Below are 19,496 nucleotides of genomic sequence, written 5' to 3' on the forward strand. Positions count from 1 at the left end.
CCCCCCGCCTACAAACCCGCTCGGATCAATCAAACACACACAGAACATGGAGAAATGCGCTCCCTCTCTCGCTCTCTCTCTCTCTCTCGCTCGCTCGCTCTCTCTCTCTCTCTCTCTCTCTCTCGCTCGCTCCCGCTCCCTCAGTCAATTCGGTCTGCGGATCTGTTCCGTTATCGTTGAGGGTTTCTTCAGCTTCAGGTTTGTTTTTAACTTCGGGTTGTAGTGCTTACATAGTAAGCTTCTAGTTGGAAAAAAAAAAAAGGGAAGCACTCTCCACTGTTGGATGTGGAGCAAATCGATTAGGGAAATGGAAGGAGAAACAATGGAGGAAGCTCAAAACCATACTATGGTGCGGGTCCTGACGGTCAATAAATTCTCCTGGACTGTCGGGGGATCCTCCATGCAATGAATCTCACCTCGTTTGGTGTCTCAAGGGATCTAAGAAAGGTGTAGAGAAATCAGCCCAGAAAATACCGGGGAGGGAGCCCTATCTCAGGTCGATAACTGAAAAGAGCTGGGGACCACGTTCAAAGGTTACTGTGTTGGTAAATACACTAAGAACGTCATGGTTTTTAAAGCATGCCATCGGCACGGACGGTCTCCCATGCCTTAAACACAGACACATGGCAAGGCCCTCGTCGATAATAGTTTGCCCATGAACATTTGGATATCCAGAGGATCCTCCCCGCTAGTCGCATGGGAGAAAGTCATGTGGCGATGAGACCAATAGAAAATTTTTGGTCATAATTCCGTTACTTAACCGGGTTTGGGCAAGAAGACGAAAAGACTGATAGTACCATCCCAAGCATGATGCTACCCATCCATGATTCAGAGGTTAAGGAGCTCTCAAGGTCTCCAGCGTGGCCTAGCCACAGCTTCTCCAGACCTAACCCACTTGAGCAATCTTTTGGGGGGTTCCTGACACTCTGTGTTTCTCAGCGAAACAGCTCCAGAAAACCTTGACTGAATCTAGAGAAGTTTGCCCCTTCAAGAAGGCGGGGAGGAGTGGGCACAAAAATCCCTTCTGGCACTGGGTGTAGTGCAAACCTGGTTTGAAAAAGCTACAGGAAACGTTTGACCTCTGTAATTGCCAAACAAAAGGGGACAGTACCATATAACGTGATTTTCTCCGTGGTTCAATACTTATTTGCAGCTGTACCAGACAAATCAATAGGCAGTTAGTTTATTTTGGTGTTGATTATGTCTATCACAGTTGACATGCAACCTACAGCGATGAAAGTTCAGGGGACGACCCCCCCATGATTTCCAAGTGGGACCACTTGATGAAATTTACGTAGGCATAGGGTGTTCAATATACTTATTTCATCACTGTATTGATTCCACGTAGTGTTTACTGTCAGCCAGAACATTGAACTACTGACTTTGTAAGAGTGCTTATGCGTTTCTAGAGGCGAGGAGGTCTGGTGTGGAATGATTGGTCCTAAAACATAGGGCTTCCACGGTAGGGGAGGGGACGGATGAGTTAGTTTGTTGTATCCTAGAAAAAAGTTTAAGGGCATATCACAAGACTTGCCCCAGGAATCGGGGTTTTGGTATGTCTCAGAAACTAATACTTAGGGGACGCCGTGGGCCGGTATTTAACCCAAAACACCATTTTTGATTTATTCTTAACAAAGTCTTTGGTTTGACTTAACCTAACTGTGATGACAGCCACCTTTTGTCAGCTCTAAACTCAAGTGCACGGGCCCCCCCCAAGAGGACACGACCTCGCTGGGGCGGTGACTGGGGAACACCGTCTTCCAGTAGCCTTTTCTAGGCTAACGTAACTGTCATCTAACCCTCGACACATAATTTGTATACTTAAGTTCATAGATTATCATAAGATATTGTTTTGTGCATAAGTTTTCTTATCGTAGATCTTTGATTTTGTAACATGTAAAATTAAAATAACATATCAGAAATAAAAAATAGTAATAAAAAAGAAAGTTTGAAACACTAAATAAAACTCCATAATTCCGCGTACTTTAATTCTCTTCCCTTGTGTTCAAAAAGGAGTAGGTAGGAAGGAGTATAAAACTTATGTTACTTCCTACCCCTGATTATACCCGTATTATTAATATCATACAGACCTCATGTGTGAAAGGCATTGGAAAGTCACAAAACAGCGAGAATGAATTTTTAGTCAACACCACTGTTTACTTTAACTCAAGTGCTAAACTCTGTCCAAACATTGAAAACTAAGCATCCTAACACATTATCAGACTTAATTAATAATGAAGTTACTATCGGCAGGTTCCCATGATAGTTGTTGATCTACTGATAACTGTCTATCATACCAGCCAGGAGTCTTTCGGCGAGCTGTGGTCCCTGGCTGTGTCAGAGAGAGTTTCTCTATGGTGGACATGGTGAGCTGCTTCATGGGAATTGCACAGCTCGGAGCCACCATCGCCCCCAGCATCTATGATTTCTTCACCGAACACTACCTCGCAGGCAGCAGAGAGCCCACTGATGCAACAGAGCTGTTAAAGTACTGAGAGAGAGACTCTGATTGTCATGATACTGATATAGTGTTTCCAACATTTTCCAACCAAGGGAGCATGTACAAATAAAACAACAAACTCACGGACCACCTAATTGCCAAAATATTTCCCAAAACAATAGTTGCCAAAGTGGTGCTGCTTATGTGAGACATCAGGGAACCCATCAAACCATACGTCAGTAACCGTACGCTATACTCTGATTTCCTTAAAATGTCAGTGATCATTGTGAGTAAATTGGAGCAGCATTGTCGCAAAACTTCTGCTTCATTGCTGAGTAAATGACTTTAGTATAGCGCTTGTTCGTCGTAATGACTACTCGGTTCTTGTACATGTACGGTCGTAGGAGTAAACGGACCCTTCTATACATTGTGGCCGACGGCTGGCTGCAGGAAAGGGCCCACTGCCTCATCAAATACACACTCACACACATGTACAAGATGATGCACAGCACGGGGAAATCAGGGTTCAGTGCCTTGCCCAAGGACACTTAACTTATAACTGTATTCTTTCCAACAAAATGTGGCGTGCTGAGACTAATCTTGGTATTCAAATTCTGAGTAGTAGTAGTGCACCAGGAGGAAGAAGAGAGAGGGGGAATAAAAGGATGGAGAAGGCAGGAGTAAAAACGGACAGACCAGAAGCACGTCAAGAAGAAGAAGCGGCACAGAAAAGAAAGAGCAGGAAATAAGTGAAATAATAATTATATGTTAGTGCATCAACATACAATTGTTGATTAGTCGATTGTGAAACAATAAACAGATCTAATTTGGGGGGGGAAACTACGACAAACAGTGAGCCTTTGGCGTTTATTTTAATCCAATCACCTATCCATTGCCTGCTCAGGTGGTATAATTTCAAATTTCGCATTTTTAGAATAACATCTCTGGTTTTTAAGTTAAGGCTTTCCTTAGCTTTCTTATGTCTGTGCCGTCAAAAGGAATTTGAGGACATATGAAACATTTTAATAATTACTGTAGCCACCGTTCTGTGAAAAGATTAATGGTAAAAAGTTATTATTGTTAAACATTTGTGCATATTTTCTGTCTCTCGAATGCACTTATAAAGGCGGAGCTATACATCCATCTACACTGAGAAGAAGCTGATTTGTTAGTATGGAAAAGTATTAGGCTATGTGATCTTGATTGATAGCAACTTTGTAATTGTTGCTTTGGGCAGGGGGGGGTCTTGAGTTTGTTGCCCGGGGCATATATTGTTAATCTGCCCTGAAGAGATCTCTGGGTAAAAGGAATTACAGGTTGTTGTTACTGTTATAGCTTTTGATCAAACATTTTATTATTTTAGAATGTGGCCAAGACCTGTAAAATATTTCTGCTTCAAATCAATTTTTTCACCCTTGAAATTACTTCGTTTTACAGCTGGAAAATCACTTATCTTGCCCAGCAATATAGGGACATTAATTAATGGAAGGTCTGATCAGGGTTAGACGAGAGAGAGAGAGACGAGAGAGAGAGACAAGCCAGCCCAAAACTTTGTAAGGTGGAAGACAACTGTCAAATATTACTGAACCATAAAAAGTTTGTACAGCATGCCCCTAGAATGGGGGAAAAAAAAGTGTGTGAAAATACGACATTAAATTAGCTTTAGAAATCTTTCAGCAAACTCTAAGAGGGTGCAGTTGTTTCTGGATTTAGTCTGATTGACACAGAAAATGACACAGCTGCATGTCATTTAGGCGCAATCCTCCCAACTTACCTTGACTCAGGGAGGTTAGTAAGCAAGCAAAGTCTACTCGACAGCGATACGTTTAAAAAAAAAAAAAAAAATATAAACAAGATTGTGTTTAGGAGTGGGGGGGGGGACCAGCCCAATCCCAGGACCTCGATCGAACAATTGTGGGGTGACATCAAAATGCTGTTTTCTGAGCAAAACCAGTAAGTCGAGGAATGTGGAATGTAGTTCAATGGTCTGATGAAAAGACATCGTTACACGGGGGCCAAGAAGTGGTTGACTCCTGCAACACAGATGGGAAGCAGTTCTCAGAAACTAATGGTTGCAACTACCTATAGGCAGGAAGTAAAGAATTATTCACTTTTTGAAATTCACTGCTATTATTCTGATACAACTGTAAAATTACCTCATAGTCCCATGTTAAATACCACTCTCTTCTGGTTACGTCCCCAAGAAAAAGATATATACAAGAACAAATACTTTTTGGACAAACTGTTCAAGTTTCATCCGTTCATGGCACCATGATGTGGACACCTGTTTGTGAACTTCCACACATTACTGTATGCCTGGTTTCTCAGTTCTGAAGTGGACAGTGTGGTGTAGTTCTAGATCTGTTGATTTGTTCATTGGATTTTTCATAGCAAAACTTGACACATGTCCTCTCTGAGACCGCAGCTGAGGAGCTAATCGTGCCTGGAGGACAGTACATCGCTTGAGAGCTAGCGTTGAAGGGACAACCTCTAACACACAAACATCATGTGGACCACGGCAGTCCATTTAATGTACGTGTATATGTAGTGCTGGATAACAAGTCAGTTGTGTGGATTTGTGTCTAGGCCACAGTGACAGTGCAAGAGGGAGGGATATCATGTGCAGACAAACTATCCATCCTCAGACAGCAGCTCACTCAGATTGCCATCAAATATTCTGCACCCACAATGGGTAAGTTTAGTCAGCGGGAAGTGAGTGCGGTCAACACAGTTAAGAGCCCTTCACACTATAAAAATCTGGATCCGGCAATTTTGCTGCAGTTCAGCGGCGGTGGGAGGCTTGTCATTGGCCCATTTGTGTTCTTTAACCCTCAGTTTAGTGTGAATCATAGACTTTATAGAAGGACTGTTAAATGAATGTACAAAGGCCTATTTCACTTTACCACAAACCTGACAGCTCAAACATAGTGATTTTTCCATGACGTTTGCCATGTGCGTCTGGGTGTGACTTTTGCAGACGCCCGCGGATAGTGGGAGGCACATAGTTCAAAGGCTTGAACCGTCATAACTGCTTGATGCTCTATTAGAATATTGTAAGACTGTTTATAGATCTCAAAAGTTATAACGCACTTCAAGGCAATTTCTCTTTAAACTCTCCCTAATGGATGACGCAGCGATTGAGGCAGTGATGTTCCCTGTAAAGGACTCTCACAAACGTTTGAAAGTATGATGAGCTGTTTCTAGGATTGTCCACGCAGTGGGTGAGTCGGTTGCGGTCTCCAAAAGGCCCTGGTGGTTTTTTCCACTCCCCCAGGCGGCCACTTGATGCCGCCTAAAACGCACTACCCCAATTCAAAAATGAATGTGGAGATCTGTTGTTTTTTCGATGGACATTTTGACAACGGGCGCCAGTAACGTGAACACAAGCCTGTGCAGATTTCCAAACGCGTCCCTGCTGTTGCTGCATTACGGCTTCGCCGCGGGCTTGTTCGGTCTCCACAACACGCCATACCACAAGGGAGTGTTCTTAAAAGTGGAGTGTTTGTCTTGCCTGACTCAAAGATTACTACTGCTACTGGAAAGACAATAACTGTTAGTTTAGCTAGTAGGGTACCTTCCACGGCAAGCCTTGTAACTAAACTCATGATACTCTTTCGGGAGTTGTCCTTACAAAATGTTCTGTGGGGTTCGTTATGTTTTTTTCACCTCCAAGATGAATCTCTTGTCATCCGTGGTGTGTAGAGGGGAGAATACTGTTGTACAATGTTGGGTGGTTGTCTTTTGTAAATGGACTGGGTGCTCTCGGCTGTTGCACTTCCTGCAGCCCCTCACCCCAAAATCATTAGTTTTTAAAACAAGAAATAAAGAAGTGATGTGGATTACAGTTCACTGGAGTTGATTTCCTATGATTTCATGTGGCAAATAATTGATTGATTACCTGAGGTGCTGTATAAACGCAGTTGAGTACGGCATAAATGTGTTGCAGAGCCACCCTTCTGCGGGACAGCTTGGTTTCTCAGTACCAATTCATGCATTTTTGGCAAATAAGATACAGGAAGTTACATTAAAAGCTCCATATCATCTCTTCTTCAATACATTTCCTGTCTGAACAGCCTCTAAGCAGCGTAACAGGGATATCTTGTGATGTGAAAATAATGGGTGTGAGTTGTTCGTCCTGTTATGATTCATTTTGTATTGCAGATTCAACCCTTTGGACCACGTCTGCTTGTTGCTGTGCACTCAGGGCATAGTGAGTGGCTGGCTCTGAACCCTGTACTGCCTCGGAGTGAGAAACAGAGATCTCTAAACTGCAGTCATCAACCACCGCATTGTAGTAGACATCATTTCTAACCACAGCATGGGGCTTCACTCATGGGATCAAGTGAACTGATGGTCTTAATGTGTTGCTGTGTGTGTGTGCTTGTGTAGAGGAGAAATGTCGCAGAAGTCAAGACCAGTCTGGTCCAACTGGGTTACAGGATGATGTCTATGACGCCGCATGTCATATGGAGCACAACCAAACTTTGAGGACCAAATCCAGCCCAATACATCATCTATACACAGGTACTACATGGAGCATTAGTGAGTAACACCTGCTGTAGCTGGGCGAAACATGCACAAAGGCTCGTGAGTGGATAAAAAAGTTAATTTCAGTTAAAATGTATCAATGTGGATTAGACGGGATCCTCTACCATCTCCTCACGTGCTCAGGATTATTCACTCTGACGACACAGTCCTTGTTCGTCAAACCATCAGCAGTCCCCGTAGCCGACCCAAGACTCTAGCTTGGTGGGGGTACGGGGGTCTGGACGAGCATCTTGTTCTACATCCTTTTTCATCGCAAAAGTACTTCACTGCTGCAGGACTGTGTGCGTTGGGGGGTAGTTTGGTGGAAGTATATTCATCTACAATCAAAAAGACCTGGTTCTTTCCCTGTGTGTGTGTGTGGTGTGGTTTGGGGTGTGTGTCGGTGTTGTGTGGGTGGTGTGTGTGTGTGTCGTGGGGGTGTGGGGTTGTGGGTGTGTGTGGGTGTGTGGATGACACGTGAGGTGTGCGTGCCTGCCTGCCGCCGCCCGCACGCACGCCCGCCCAGATCTCCCTCTTGGTTGAGTAGTTTGTTTCTGTTGATTTATAACAGACTCCACATTTTGAATCCACTTTTTCAAGTCGGGTCGCCACGATTGTTAACGTCATTTGTCCCCGCTTAATTGTGTGTTCTGGGTCTTTGCGAAAGTCCTGTACCATTCCAAAAACTTCAACCCGAATTTAAGGTATCTGTGCAAACGATACCAACCCCTAGTAGTACCTTCCAGACAACCGTTTTTTTCTCACGTTCTGCAGAAGAAAGATTTGGGTGTGTAAATTGAATGTATTTTCTATAGAGCATTTTTCTAGCCACCTGAGGGGCGGCTGTGCTCTTGTAGAGGCGGGTGCCTGCCAAGGACGGGTTGGTGTTTGATGCATCTGCCCTGCCAGTTCATGTCGAAGTGTCCTTGGGCCAAGGACACTGAACCCCGAGTTGCCACGGTGTGCGCATCGGAGCGTGAATGTGTATGGAATGTGATCTGATGAGAAGGTGGCACCTGGTACGCAGCATTGTATGAATGTTGTGTGAATGGTGAATGTTTCCTGTAGATGTAACAAGCGGTTGAGCAGTGTTAAGACTGGAAAAAGAGCTATATAAATACAGCCATTTACTTTACATCTTAACGACTCTCAAAGCGGGGTTTACATATAAGGGGACAACATTCACTTCACACATTCACATTCCGAGGCTGCCGTACAAGGTAGCCACCTGCTCATCAGATAAACACTCCAACCAACATTCACACGCCGATGCGCACCAACCTTCGATTGGAAGGCACCCGCTTCTACACTGAGGACACAGCCTCCCCTATGTGTCAGTAAATTATGATTTATTTGGTCTGTAATAGTAAAGTATTTAAAAGGACTGAACCACATTAATGTTACCTTGACCAGGAGCAGTGAAGTAGGAAGATGTCAGATGATTTCAAGTGCACTAAAAAAAAATTAAACAATGATGAGCTATCGAACACAAACAAAAACCTATTTAGATGTTGCCCTTGACCAACACAGATCCAATTGTAAAACTGTCTTTCTGTTAGATTCACAAACTCTGACCAAATACGGTACAGTTTGAGTCAACATATTCTGATTCTCTGCTTACATGTGTATCAGGTGCATCAGCAGCGATCTTGCCACCTGATACACATGTAAAATCAGCGTAATAGGAATTGATGGTGACTGCTCCAACACTCTTTTCAGGAGGAGGAACAGGGAAGGTGGTCTCTGGCTCCAGGTGTACCAAGCAGAGGGTTTTGCCAGGCTTCATCCAGAGACAGTGGGGAGAGGGAAGGGGAACATCTCCAGAGGGAAACTGCCTAACAGGGGATTCTCAGTGCATGCGGGGGCCCCGACAGGATGGGCAAGCCCTGAGTGGGAGCCATGGGCAGCAGCAGTTCCACCAGGTAAATAAATGCGCTTTCACACCCGTTTATCTTTATATATTGAAATAAAAAAACTTCAAGCTGTCCTGGCTTCTCTATTCCTGCACAGGTTACAACGTTTGCTAACCGGCACCCAAAAGCTCAGAACTGAACTAACCTGCTGCTTGGACCCAAACCTCTGTGATTTAAACAAGACTGTGGTATTGTCCACAGTGGCTTTTTTTAAGGCAGGACGCCCGCTTTCCCAGCATGGGACGCATGATGTTTTCTCCATAGAAGTTAGAGTTCTTTACAATTTACAAAACCACCGACAATCCTACGATGGCCACTCTGATTGGACGAACGCTTGTAGTCGTCGGGCTGGTGGCGCCTGGTTTCAAAAGAACCAAACAAAATTGCAAAAACGTTTGTAAACTTTATTATACAAAGTAGTTCACAAAAATGTGTTTCTTTTTAAACATTTTATGCTGAGAAATGGAATAGGCAAGCTGCTGAAATCTGTTTTCATTTAGAGTACAGCATGCAGTTTTAGAGTTGAAGAGGCGGGAGTCGAGCATGCACCCTGTCGCTCCCGGATTTCAAAACCAACCAACATGGAGCTCATTTGGAAATGTTCATTATCTCACAAAATTTGAAAAGGGTTTGAGAACATTTGTGTGAGAAATAATCTGCTGTGTCTATGTGAAATCTGTCTATATCAACAAAAACATCAGTTTTTTCTGTGAGTTTTGGGAAGCGCGAGTGGAGCTGGACGCCTTTGATTTGCATAATGCGTTGTTTTGGACTTCAACTTATGCCAAATGTGGCGTGCCGGCAACTCCCTTTCAGCTTTAGACGTTTGTTTCGACACATCTCCCAGAATGGAAGCCCTGGAAATGATTTCTGCAGTGATGTGAACATGCTAATCAAGGAGACACTTGCTGATAGGCAGGTGGCAGGGGGGTAATTAATGGGGAGCAGGGGGTTAGAAATACAACACAGACACATGCCAGACTGATATTTACAGTGTGAACGGCGTTGCCTTTCGGATGTTATTTGGCGTCAATCCCAACCATTGAAAACAACAAGGAAAACTGGTTAAAACTGATTTGAATTAATCAAGAGAGGGCCATCTAAGGACATCCCTGTAAATCTGTATTAAAGTTGTGGTGTATGTTACATAAAGCAGGATGAATAGAGCTCAACGTGTGGGTCTGAATTAAAAATGCAATTATTTTTCTCCAGGGAGGTTTATCATCCGCCATAAAGTCTAAACCATCGAGTAGACGATCTACAAGCTCAGAGTTGTGAAAATTCTGGTACTGGTAGAAGTTAGAAGTCTGTAAAAATCAACATTGTTTTGTCAAGCTAGGAGAACTATAGGAAACCACCAATCCAAGTGTAACAGCAAACGTCTAGATTTGGTGGAGCTTAAATATTTATAGAAAATTTTCCAGCGAAACTCCGTGATCAGCTCTATCAGATGTACCACTGAGTTCTCTGTTGTTTTCGTAGAGTCTTTACCTTTACCTTACCCTGACTTTTGGCAATTTTCCTAAAGCTGCTTTTGCGCCAAATCAAATATTTTATCATGAATTTCATTCTCGTAGCGGGGTGGCGTGCTTCCAAGGCGTGTGTAACTTCTTTCATAAGCATTTGTGTAAACAGAATGGGAATCAAAATGGAGACATTGAACGCGGGGAAATCACTTCCGGAACCAGAATATTCAAAAAAAAAAGTGGTTGTGCTCATTGCTTTGATGTTAAAAAAGGAGCCATAGAAATAAACATGACTTGTTATGCCTACAAATGAAAATCACGTGCATATTGAGCAACGTGATTCAGCTGTGGGATTATGACTGTGGAATAATGTCGGGGTAAGGAATGGTCCCATCATCAGACACGACATGCTGTATATCAGAGGAAGCCAGAAGCCAAGCCGCCGCTGTCTGACGGCTACTGCACGGGATGCCGCAACGAGGAGGAAGGTGAGCCATGCACGTCATCAGGGTCTCATCTGAGCAAGAGAAGGTGAGAAACTGCAGCCTTTTTTTGTACTTGTGTCAGGTTTGAGCTCTGTTCAGCTCTGACCTTGTTGACTATAGCCAATCGAACAGAGTTATTGCTTGTAACACATCCTGACAAGATCTTTGGTTGTGGACACACAGAGATGTCCAAAATGTTCCTTTAAGGGGAACTGTGTCTTTTTTTCAAACATGTTTTCCAAAAGTGTTGTGCTTACGCGTTTCTCATTATGGTTCATTATGGTGGTTTGCTTTGGTTCCGAAATCGGGTCCATGAGTTGGTAAAATGGTTGTGGCTTGCTTTGTTTTGACCAGAGAGAATGGTAGGATGGTAGGTTCCGATTATTACTTCCAATGTGTCGGACCAAATGATGGTCGGATAACTACAGAGATCCCCTTTTGTTAAAGAGGAAAATCCTTCCTTTTTTAACATTAAACATGCCCTAAATCTCATCACCAAAAAAAAACACCACACGTCTATGCCTAGCACCGTACGGAAGCGATCATAATTATCAAACGAAAACCAGACAAATAGGGTCAGGAAACGTGTTTAGGCACGGTTAACTGGGACAAGTTTGTGAGTATGCATAGACACATGAATGGGAATAGGATCTCGGATCCTGTTAAGAATTGTTTGTTTTCAGGAGCGTCACAGTAATGTTCTTGTCCTTAGGCACAACCCAGTGTGAAGGACCACACTTGGTAATGTCGATGCAGTGAGTCGAGTGCCAGTGCAAAATAGGAGCCATGCCTGTCAACAACCCAATGCCTGCAGGGAGAGCTGGAGAGGTTGCAGGAAGGCATTACACCAAACAGTAATGAACTGTTGCCTTAACTCATTCAGGCGAGGATGATGTTAGTCATCTTAAATCGTCATGTTTCATTGGCATGGGAAGCTTCAAAACAGGCTCAAGGGAATGACAAATTAAGTTATGCAGATAACAGTGCACAAGATTTTGAAAATAGGGCACTAGAGCAGGAGAAGAACTAGGGCTGCACAATTAATCACAATTTAATCAAAAAAATGAATATGTAAAGTGCAATATTCCAGTTTGTAGGGGGGCGTGGGCACAATATTTGGAAAAGGCAAATAGTGTTGAATTAGTATTGTGGTGCAGTAGAGGATCCTGGCCTACAAAACCGTATCGTACACAGATTTCAAAGTTCCCTTTCACACAATTTCATTACTTTGTGGGAATTCTGAAGTTCTTCCAGAGACTCTGTAACATTTTTTGTAGGGAAAAAAATGCCTTGGTTACCTTGTTTAAGCCCCATTCTAGCATGGTTTCTCATATTTTCAAACGAGATTAGCTACTTGATTCTAATTTGCGAAAGGCTACCAATGGAGCCTGGCTACCAACATCCTTTACCCAAGCAAACTGGGCGAGCTCATGAATAGTAGTGAGCTAAGGTTAATGACGTCAGACTCTGACCAACTTTTGTAATTGGCCTCTCGATTATCCGTTATTTCTTTTCAGTGGCCTCACTGCAGAGGCAGCTAGCAGTTCATTTTCACAAACATATTTGTAAAAATGCAAGTAAAAACGTTTGTGTGGCTGGGCACCTTTTTTTTTTAAAAGAAAAAACCTGGTTTTGGTACTGATCCTCACCCTATAATCATTTTGAATTTCCATTTCATTTTTTTAAAAAAACCAATGCAATGAATTTGGGACTGTTTGAAACTGAAAAACAGGACTTTTCACCTATATACAATTAATACATGCAAAGACAAGATATTAAGTTTAAACTAGGCTGTGAAAAGATTCAAATATCTAATTGTGATAAACCATTAATGACATAATTAATTTCACATTAACACACATTTCTAAGCTATTGTAAACGTCCCTTGATTTCTTTTTGTTCCCATTATTTTTATCATTTTAATCAACATGGAAAAATGGTCGAGGTTGCTTCGTGCAAATGTTTTTTTATTGAAAAAACATCAGATATCGCCTACTGTAGTGTTCCCCCAGTTTCCCACGTAACATTCTCACTTGAGCAAATAATCTCTCACACCCATGTAACACTGTCCATCCAATAAAGGTGGTGAAAAAAATACTTAAGGCGGGGGGGGGGGGGGGGGGGGGCGTGAGAATTCACATCAGCTGTGTGCTTGGCCATCAAAAGTGTGGTATTAGACGCAGTTCACAACGACCAAACACTCATACACTAACACAGTTTTTACGGCGTCACAAAGAATCTGTGACCCGATCAAGAAATGTACTGTAGGCACCGCATACCCAACGTAAAATAATTCTGGACTTTGCCGTGCAAGATGCCTACAAAAAAATATTTCAATTTCAGTTAGGGTGTTTTAACATGAAAGTCTTAGTTTGGTTGACTCTAGACTAGAGTTTGTTTGCCCTGTTGGTGCGGTTCGTTTGGCAGAGGGCGAGAACACGAAATCGAACTAGGGTGTGCACCACAAGCGACATAACAAGAGTACCAAGACTTGCTTGAGGGGTGGTTCGCAGTACGCTTTCAATCGAAACCTATAGAGCGGTTTGTTTGTGGTGAGAACGTGATCCGTACTCAAACCGCACCAACTATACAAACTCAGCAAGTCTGTCTCCTGTAGTGGGGTGTGTTTAGCAGCAGATCAGCAAACTGTAGCAGCAACAGTGTTTTTATCACACAAATGGACTGCGGTCAGCGCATCTGGCTGGTCACTCATATCACTTGTGGTCAAACCAGATGCCGCTCCTTTAAAGTGTGGAGAAGCAGACAGCAGCAGAGCAAAGTCTCGGGACAGAGCAGAGTAGTAAAGTCTGCAAACAATGTCTGATCATTTCAATGAAATGAGCTGGTTTGACCATGGAGATGCAAGACGTATGCACGAGTCCCGAACACAGGACCTGTGACTGTAGTTACTGTCTTACTCCTGCCACAGAACCATCCGACCAAATAACAGGTGGATGTTCTTGCGTGATTCCCGTAATAGTGCATTTTGGTCGTTGGATTTTCCAGGGTGAAACCAAACCGACATTTTTTTTTTGATGGGGCAAATCACTCCAAGTTTAAACAAACTAGCACTGATTCGGACCAAAGCAAACAAAACTACCCAAGTGTGAAAACGCCCTTAGTCGTTTTCTTTAACAGGTCAGGGAAGATCATTGTTTGAAAAAATGACAGAGCAGAACACATTAAACAACACGTTACATACAGTCACTTGAATAAACAAAATGTAAATCTTTATTTATAAAAATGTAGTCAGTTATGTGGTAAACCGTTAAACTCTGTGTCGGTGTCTCTGTCTCCGCCAGGTAAAGAGGGACATCAAAGACAGACGTGAGAGACGATCCGGAACTACAATGCCCAGCGATTTCCAAGAAACACCAAGCGTTCTATATAGAAGACTCATAGTATCCACAGGCCCGGGTCACCACACACTATTATGTTCAGCATGGAACTCTGTTTCGAAAGACAACAGCTTAGGACTTCCTTCGCTCATGCTGCGTCATCATCTGCTTCTAGTATGTTAGCAAGGAAAAACCTTGCAGGGGGCCTTGGTTTAAGAAACTGGTGAAATACTTGAGTACCTGTTGCTAAACAATCCATTTGCGATTGAGAGGACTATGATTTGGATCAGTTGGCCGATGTCATGGCTACCTAAAACCACTGGACTCTAAGACCAGATGTGACAAAATCAGGTCAGTGCAGAGGGGAAGGCGGCCACAGGAAAAAACTATTTATATAATCTCAGAAATTTATCACTCTGTTGAAAAGCAGTCTGGGCATTATAGGGGAATTATTAGAATGGTGACATCACAATTTAAAGAATTAAGTCTAAATATTTTAAACCCATTGTCCTGTCCTAGTAAACAGCGGACCGACAATCAATATCTTGTGCAAGGAAACAACTAGCATTACCATGGATGTACTTTATATGGACCGTCAGAAAATGTGAAACAAATGTAATGTAATCTACCCTTATAATGTTAGGTGTTATTTGCAACCTTTTTCGAGAAAAAGGACACTTATGTTGTGTTTTTACTCTAATTTCAACTGACCTTTGTTCTCAAAATCATTCTGAGATTGTTGCTAAGAGTGGTCTTGAAATTCGGTCGAATGAGCACTTTGATGGCCTAGTCTACAATTTTAGTTCGGCATTATATAGACAAGGCGAAACGTAAAGAGTTGTACATAGTAAAGGACAGTGATGCATAGAGCATCGTCAGTGGCAATTCATGTAAGTAGTGGGCTCGCATGCACAGGTTTTCTTTTTGTTTAGCATCATGACAGAGATTATTATAATTTCTAGCAGGATGCCCAATATAATGATGGTATTTAGTTGTCTTTACGATCTGTTACGGTGTTTTTTCTGGCGCGAGCATGATTACATTAGACCAGAGTGCTAATGAGGATAGCAAACATCAACACAAACTGCCTCTGCTGAGGAAATTCTGGTCCGCTTCAAATACAAAGCACTTTCTCAGTCTACATCTCGAGTGTCCTGTCAGGTAACATACTGCACAGGACAAATTCGTCGCACAAAATGAGTATCAACAATGATTATGGAGGTTTGTACGTAGGGCATATCTCCATGATAAGATGCTTCCAGTGCATTATAATTAATGGACACCATGGTGATGTAGAATTGTTGTGATGTTTGTTGAAGAACAACTGCACTCAGTCGAGCTTTGTCAACTTAGTGGTATCTGTGCTTGTAACGTTGCTGAAATAAAATAAACCTCTAAATGTACGTTCCTGAATGAATTTATTACAAGGAACCCCAAAACGAGAAGACAGGTGTTTCCAACAACAGGGGCCAGGGCAGGCCAATTAGACAACAGGACAAGGTAGGAAAAAACAAACAAACAATCTGGTCAATTGAGAACTACAAAACAACCCGTGACGGTACACACCTTCACAAAAAACAAACTCGCCTTACAAGCATATTTTGCAGCGAGCACCGATTATTTTCTCCGGTCCAAGACAATTGTGATTTGGTTTAAGGGGCAGCTTATGTAAAAAAAAAATTTGTGTCTATGTTCACATGATACAAACTTGGGAAAAAAAACTATTTAATGCTGTGGGCGTGAGATTCCGGTTTCTGAAAGTTCTCTGGCTTCAGTTTCCGGGTGAGAGGTCAAAATCTGAAGGCTTTCTACGGGCCCTGGCTGCGGACGAGGTGGCACAAAGCTATGCAAACACTGCCTACCACACACAACCCCACACTAGTTGACCATTAATCCCTCCAAAGAACTAATTCCATGCTTCAGATGTTTCTGAAGGTACTCACAATTACCCTCGTCTAGAGGAAGTCTCCCAGCTAATCCTCCTTGGACTGAATCCAAGTTGGAGGAAGAGTTATTTAGCGATGGATCTTACCGCAGCTATTGAGCATGTGGATTCACAACAACGATAGTATAGAAGTGGGAGGTCTCACTCGGTAACTTAAAACAGAGACACAGGGTGAAAACCGGATCTGCAGCAAATGTGCAGTAGACCAAAATGATGGTGTTTCTTAAAAATTAAACCATGTAGTTCTGGTACAAATGTTTGGTACAACCTCAAAATACATAACCTGAATAATGAGGCTAATATGGGCGCTTCAAGAAATGCCAATAATCCAAAAAAGTCGTTTCAGCAGCAGAAGAGTGCCTAGTTGCACTGTGGCGTGCATGCACGATCGGAGGCAAACAGAAACAAAAAAACATTCCAAATCACGGGAGCTAGCATTGTCTGGTTTCAAGCTAACTTAAGTCAATAGCTAACGGTAGCTAGCCAGTAGAGATTTGCTCTACGGACATTGACAAACAAGACAATGCTAGCTCCGGGATTATGGAAACAAGATGCTACAGAGGGGCCGGCGGTTGGCCCGGAGGATGTTTGTTTGCCTGCGCTGTTGAAAAGTTTGTTCCGCCACCGGGACAGATCTGCCGATGTGTTCTCGGCTAAAAGCTGATTCGTTAGACATTTCGCAAAGTGACCATGGCAAAACAGTACCGTGCCTTGTCGGGGGGGGACGGTGCGGGCGGGGATTAGGCTCTGCTGCACATTAATGAAAGCGAACGTGACAGGGACTAGTCAAAGTGAGCCCCAAACGTGGCTGGCTTAATATGCTATACTTAAATGAGCAATAAGACATTATAAGAATGACACTATAACAACTCAAAGGATCTTCAAATACAGTTTCATCCAACTGCTGTTATTTTTTAGGTAGTTATTTTCAGGTTATCCAAGTTCAAGAGTCCATATCTCAAGATGAGAGATTTTTATTCATTATTGACACTAAAACAAACACGACCCTACTCGAGCTGTTTTTTGGAGACTTACGGTACCGACATTTAATTTGCATATTAGATAAATATTTAGTTCACCCCCGAAACATTTAGATTTAAACATGTAGATTTAGATTTAGGATTTAACATTTAGATTTAGATTAACAGTAGATAACATTTAGATTTAGATTTGATATTTAGATGTCCCATTTACGATTAGATTCAAACATTTAGATTAAATTTAACATTGAGATTTAAAACATTTAGATTTAGATTGAAAAATTTTAGAATTTTTTTGTAGATTTACATTTCAGATTAGATTCAAAAAATTTAGATTTAAAATTAACATTAGATTTCAACATTTAGATTTAGATTTAAATTTAGATTAGATTAATGATTTAGGAGTAACATTTAGATGTTAGATTTAACATTTAGGTAGAATGTAATTATTTTAGATTTAACCTTAGATTTAGCTGAAATTTAGATTTAGATTAGCATATAGATTTAAAATTTAACATTAGGATGTAACATTTAAATTACGGGGTAACATGCACGTATTGGATTTTAACTAGTAAATATTCCAAGTTGAAAATATTGTTTTAAATGTGATGAAAGTGAAACCTCCACAATTTCATACCAGTTTTTAAAACATTATTTAAGCTAAATGTGACCAAAATATTGCTGTATTTGTCAGAGGGTGAGCAGCTTTACAACGGCGCCCCAATTAAATACAATCATAATACTACTAGGGGTGTCGAGTATCCGGCTTGAAACGAGTATCCGGTCGGATAAAGCACTTTGGCCGAGTTACAAGTATTATCAGAGGAATATGAGTCAAATCCTGTGATCGGATTGAATACAAAATCTCAACGGCCGCGCAGCGTTCTGTGATAATCACAGCGCCCCCCGATAACAAACACGCTCGGATCAATAAAAACACACACAGACATTGGAGAAATGCGCTACCTCTCTCGCTTCTTCTCTCTCTCGCTCGCTCGCCTCTCTCTCTCTCTTCTCTCTCTCTCGATCGCTCCGCTACCTCAGTCAATTAGGTCTGCGGATATGTTCCGTTATCGTTTGAGGTTCTTCAGCTTCAGGTTGTTTTAACTTCGGGTTGTAGTGCTTACATAGTAACCAGTAAGATTTTGGTTGAAGTGGGGTTTGTATCCGTACCATAGTAACCAGTAGGGTTTCTGGTGAACGGGGTTTCAGACATGCATGTGCGTGTTTAAGTGGCAGACTCCAGTTGCGGGTACTCTGTCTGCACTCGAGATTTTTTTTTTTTTACTGTCAGCTGCCCCGCCCCCCCCCCCTCTCCGTCTCTGTGTCTCTCTCTTACCTATCACGCACACACTCAACCACACACACAACTCGCATCAATAATACCTGTGTGAAGAAAGAAAAAAAAACTAAAAAAGAACCAAAAACAAAAACAAAATCACACTGATCATAAAAAATCAAAGTAAAAGAAAGAAAAGTGATATGATATGAAAACTGGTTTCATTACATGTTTACTTCATATTGCACGCAGGTTTGTAATTACTTGTGCAAAAACTTCTGTATATAGTTTGTTGTTACATGAAACACCATGTCTGATAAGGCTCGATGCTGTCATGTACATAGTTTCACATCAGCAAAAAGATAACAATTTTTGTATCAAATATATCATTGCATGCTTAAAAGAACAACCGGTTAAAGCCCCGTCACATTTCAAGAGAAACTGCACCAACTACGGTTAAATATGAACACTTACGGTTTAGGGCTCATCCATAATAACTACTGGGAGGAGACGAGGATCGCTGAAAAGAGGTACCGGATAGGATAAGCACACTTTTGCCGAGTACAAGGATGTATCCGAGTAATGCGACGTCAATAGGATCGTTCGAGATGAGCAGGTCTAGCAGAATCGATCACCGGGGCATCGGCGCCGGTTGCATGCGGTAGAATTTGTGTCAGACTGGATCCCGACTGCTCGGACGTCATGCACAAGTGGGCATACCGGAACTATACGAGAGCAGGCAACCGGAACGCAGTTCTGCGACGACATGGCGGACCCAGTTGTTTTCACCGACTGCAAGAGCCAGGCGGACCCAGGAGCATGCTGGGAAATCGCCGGATCTCAGCCTGATTTACACCTGTTGGTTTACAAACTTCGATCGAAGTTTTATATAAACTTTTGATGTTTTGAATCGGAGGGATTTTTATGGCATTTGTCTGATTTATATAGACTTTCTGTCCAGGAACACATGGTGGGCTGATAGGACGTTTAGAAGCAGAGACTAAATCCGTTCCGATCACGGATCATCCACAGTGTGGTTGTAATTACAATCAGCACAGATGCATGTAGAGCACGTTGCCAGTCTCTGTCAGAACTAAAACCCAACTGGCGGATGGGTACAAGA

The sequence above is a fragment of the Etheostoma spectabile genome, chromosome 14 (genome assembly GCF_008692095.1).
Source record: "Etheostoma spectabile isolate EspeVRDwgs_2016 chromosome 14, UIUC_Espe_1.0, whole genome shotgun sequence".
NCBI classification, from domain to species: Eukaryota; Metazoa; Chordata; class Actinopteri; order Perciformes; family Percidae; genus Etheostoma; species Etheostoma spectabile.